This window comes from Equus quagga, chromosome 5 (genome assembly GCF_021613505.1).
Source record: "Equus quagga isolate Etosha38 chromosome 5, UCLA_HA_Equagga_1.0, whole genome shotgun sequence".
Classification (NCBI taxonomy): Eukaryota; Metazoa; Chordata; class Mammalia; order Perissodactyla; family Equidae; genus Equus; species Equus quagga.
Genome location: NC_060271.1, coordinates 61,257,351 through 61,262,414, shown reverse-complemented (window position 1 = coordinate 61,262,414; position 5,064 = coordinate 61,257,351).

Below are 5,064 nucleotides of genomic sequence, written 5' to 3'. Positions count from 1 at the left end.
CTAGACCTTTCCCTGCTTCACTCCCATAGTGGTGACTGCAGCTGGCATGTCCTCAGCCTTCCTTGGTCTGGGGCTGACCTGAACCAAGTCCTCGAATCCTCCAACAGCCCAAGAGGCAGGATGGCTGTTCCCACTCAGGAGGCAAGGGAGCTGAGCTGAGAGAGGCGCACAGTCGGGCGGCTCAGGGGTCCGCAGAGGCCCCTCCACTGGCTCTCAGTTCCCCAGCATCTGGTCAAGTCTGTCCCCTCCCCCAGCCCAGCCTGTCTGCCTGTCCCACTGCTGCAGCCCACCCACAGTGTCTCTCACCTGGCCAGCTGCCACTGTCCCACAGGCAGTCCCCGCAGGTGACCCTGGGTACACGCCAGGCCGCAGCCTCGCCTTCAGGGCACCTGGGCCTCGTAACCTCCTGAGCCCTCCCCTCCCCACCCGCCTGGCTGGGTCACTGCCCTGCTCTGCCTAGGAACGTCCTCCCTGCCTTCTCTGCCTGGCAGAGCCCCTCATCCCAGACACTCCTCCCAGGAGGGTGGGCTCCTGGCTGGGTTTCCTGACACTCTTTGTGTGCCCTTTGGAAGCTTCAGTATCATGTGTCAGTGTTGTGAGTGTTGTGGGTGTGAAGGACTGGGGCATGTCTGTGCCCCCTGCTCTCAGAGGCACAGAGACCCTGTCACAGTGAGAGGTGGCACATGACAGGTAACTTCAGTGCTCTGTAACCAGACCCTTGGAAATCACCCTTACTCGCTGTGTGACCTAGGGTAAATCATTGAACCTCTCTGTGCCTCTGATTCCTCATCTGTATGCTACCCACCCCGCATGGCTGTCACAGGGGTTGAGTGAAGAAGTACAGCACCTCCAGCAGCCCCGGGCACCCAGTGCTGTTGGGGGGTCCCGTCCCCGGGTGTCAGCCTCCTCGCGGGCTCTCACGGACAGTGTGTGGGCTGAAGGAAGTTCTGGAAGCTGAGCGCTCTGCGTGGACCTCACCTCTCAGGGCCATCTGTAGATCCTGCACTGGGACTGTCCCCACGTTACTGTGAGAGACGAAAGTGGTCCCAGCCGGGAGCCCCGGGTCTGCCTGCAGCGCCCCTGCTCTTAGAGGCTGCCGTGACCGGGGACGATGGGGACGGAACACAGGCCTCTGAGTCACAGAGAGTGGGGAAGTCACTGTAAATCTGTTTTTCCAAATCATGTTATTTTAAATGCTCTGGGCCGATGCCCACGTGAGCAGGGACACTCGAGGCTAGAAGCGCTTTGTCCCCTGAAAGGCCCCATTGTGACCCCGAACTGGTCCCGAGTGATTCCCGGAACAATAGGCCCTTGTGTGGGCCCTGCAGGCCTGCTCACTCCACCCCCGGCTGGCGTGAGAATCCTCTGCTCCTCTGTAAGGTCAGCACAGGAGCCTTAAAGCCCCCATTCGGGCTGTTGCCGGGTTCTGATCAGAGAGGCTTCTTAGAGTTTGGTTCTAGGATGTCGAAGAAGCTCAGCTCCTGTAAACTGCGTCCTCTCCAGGAGAAGGGCAGGTCCAGTGGGACCGACTGTGAGCAGAACAGGGGCCAGCGGGCTGGTCCCAGAGGAAGACTGCGTGTGGATGAAGCCCCTCCCAGGCCACCCTGCCCTGCCCTGGGAAGGCTACCAGGAGAATGCCCCCAGGAGGTGCCCCAGAGCCCCATGAACAAGGGGGCTGCAGCCACTGCAGTCACAGACGACTGCTCCAACACGTCCTGGGTGGACGTGACCCACAGCTGCCTCTCGCTGTGGGCCCTCCCCTGACGCACACCCTCAGCACATACTTGTGGGGACCGTGGTTTGTTCTGTCCTGCAAGCTTTGGCTACTCGTCACAAAAGAGACACCAGCTTCCTCCTGATCCTTTCTCAGGCCCATGCAGGCATTCAGCTCTTTGTTCCAGGAGCTTAAAACACCCAGTTACTCATCTTCTTTACAAAGCATCAGCTGGTCTGGGTGGGCCTTTGGCTTTGTGAAAGCTGCAAAGTGGAACTCGGCAGCTGCCTGAACTGGCGTTGTCGTGACTTTGCAGCTCACAGCAGCCAGCCCCTTTACAGATTTTATTTTTTCCCTTTTTCTCCCCAAAGCCCCCCAGTACATAGTTGTATATTCTTAGTTGTGGATCCTTCTAGTTGTGGCATGTGGGACGCCGCCCCAGGATGGTTGATGAGTGGTACCATGTCTGCACCCAGGATTCGAACCGACGAAACACTGGGCCGCCTGCAGCGGAGCCCGCGAACTTAATCACTCGGCTACGGGACCAGCCCCAGCCAGCCCCTTTCAATAAGGACCTGGATTTGGCCACGTGGTCTGCTGCTGACCCTGCCAGTGGTCTAGAGCTGTCCCAGCCTGGCTTCATCTCGCCCTGAAGGCCTCTGTCTACTGGCATCAGGTCTACTGCAAGGTCTCTTGCCACTGTCACTTCCTGAGAGGCTGGAGGACAGACCCACATGGGGACAGGTCTGGGGTCCCTAAGACAGTAAGTGAGCACAGGGCCCCAGGGACAAAGGGAACAGGCACTAAATCCAGCTCCAGTTCTCCCCAGCTGAGTCTGTCTGCTTCCTCACCTGTAAAAGGACAGTAGTGGCATCTCCTGTGGCCACAGGGAGGATGACAGGAGGCTCTAGATATATGTCTTATGCAGTGCATGAGCCAAGGCAAGAGATCCAAAAATGGCAGGCAAGGTGGTTACGCAGGTGCAGACGTGGGTCTTTTGAGCTGTTGTGGTTGGTTATTGATGCTTCCTTACCTTTGGCCCAAGTCAGGGCCACCAAGCAGGCAACATCTAAGGAATGTCCCACTTGCCCTTGGTGTGCCACAAAGCTATGCCTCAGAGGCTCCCTCCTGCCCAAGACCCAGAGGCAGAGAGGTGAGGCATGCCGGCCACAAGAAATTGGGGGCCAGACACCATCTCAAATCTCAAGGGACCAATGGTCCCAGCACACAGTAGGTGTTCACTTCTCAGCCCATTCTTTGAAGTCTGATACATTTAGGATATTGCCCAGCAGGCTCCTTAAATGCCCTTTCCCCAACCCCTTCCTCCCCAGGCACCTGGGCTTCCAGGGGGCAGTGCCCCAGCCGGAGGCCTGCTCAACACTCCCCAAGGAGCTGGATGCAGACAGATCTGAGCTACGAGATGCATGAGCAAGGGATCTGGACCAGGACGGGTTGGGGGAGAAGGGTGGTCTGGGGGAAGGAAAAGCAAGACCAGGAGAGTGTGTTTGTGTGTGTGTTTGTGTGTGTGTGTGTGTGAGGAAGATTGTCTCTGAGCTAACATCTGTGCCAATCTTCCTCTATTTTACATGTGGGACACTGCCACAACATGGCTTGATGAACACTGTGTTGGTCCACGCCCAGGATCCAAACCTGTGAACCCCGGGGTGCTGAAGCAGACTGTGCAAACTTAACCACTCCACCACTGGGCCATCCCCAAGAGGACATTTTTTGAGGCTGCCTATCCCAGTAACATCCAAGGAGAATAGGATGCAAATCAACCTGAAATGAAACTGAAAATTTCACAGTGACTCAGGATGGGAGGAAGGAGAGAGCCATGTCAGGGCATCATCTGCAAAGCCTTCGACTAAAAAGCTTTTATCCTGAGACCAATTTGCAACTCAAAGAGAAAATGGAGAAACACCATATCAAACTTTCTTTAGAAAGAACGTTAAAAATTTCAAAACATTGAGAAATGCTTGGGAAATTCAACCAGTCCTTGGCCTTTGGTTTCCTTTTTTGGATGAGAGTCAACAATGTGCCTGTAAGGGGTAAAGGGGCAGATATGTGTGGGGACAAATAAAAACTAGACTATTTTATTGGTAGTGAACACAATGCAGTCTATAAAGAAGTCGGGATATAATGGTGTACCCCTGAAATTTACACAGTGGCATAAGCTCGTATGATGTCAATAAAATAAGCGAAAATGAAAAAAATTGCACCTCTTTCAGCATCACGGTTCTGGTACACCACGATGCCATGAGGCAGTTTGGTCAAAAAAATGAGACTTCCCTCGCTCAACACTTGATTGCAAATTTTGTGAAACACGTGACCAACTTCCTATCATTTCTTAATTTGTACTTTCATTTTCGAGGATAAAGCCCCAATCAAACGTTTAGCTTCTAGTTTACAATGAAGTTTTTACTTAAATTCTGTTTTAAGTGGACTCACTAAAAGTGGCCCTTTTCTGGAATAATTATCCTGGGATAACAAAGGACATCCTGGAGATGCCACTGAGACTCAGTTTAGTCATGGGGTCCCCAAGGTGGGAGGGAAGGAAAATGTCAACTAGTTAAACCTCTGCCTGAGGCTGGAAGCTTTGCCCTCGTGGCCCCGAGCCAGAGGTCAGCCAGCCCTGCCCGTCCGCCTCCACGGCTGGGGGCTGACCAGTTTCTGAGGCTCCTGGTCTGGAGCCCCAGCTCTGGGACATCACGGATTCTTCGAGTGAAGGGAGGAAGGAGCATTTCATGCCAGGAGCTGACTCTCAGGATTCCTCACTGAGCGCCCCCTTCCTATTATCTCCTCTCCTTTCAACCCGGGCATCTCATCCCCGAAACGTGGCACTCAGCACTTGTCACCTCACTTCCTGTCACTCTGCAGTCTGGTCCCCTTTCTCCCCTATGGAGTGGCCCAAGGAAATTCTAAACACAGTTTATTATCCAAATCACTAACTGGAACAGAACACACAGCCCACTGCCCAGAACATCTCTGATCAGCTTCACAGAGTGAGAGGAAACTTCTACACCTTGTTTTCTTGTGGCTTGAGGACCTTCTAACTGAGCACAGACCTCTTTGTCTTGTAGGAAAAAGAAGAGACCCTAAGACTGGTAAGTGGCGAGTTTCCAGAGAGGTGAAGCCATCTGAGGCCCCTGGTAGCTGGGGAGGGTGGGAGACCAAGTACCGGGCTCTCTGAGTGCAGTGGCCGAGCACACACACCTGTCACCTGAACTGCCACTTGATGCCGCCTCTAGAGATTCAGTCTAAGCTCAGGATTCCTCAGAAAGAAAGCTGGAAAGATGGTCCTGATACTGGGGAGTCAAAACAAAACCAAAAACACCTGAGAAAAGTATTGA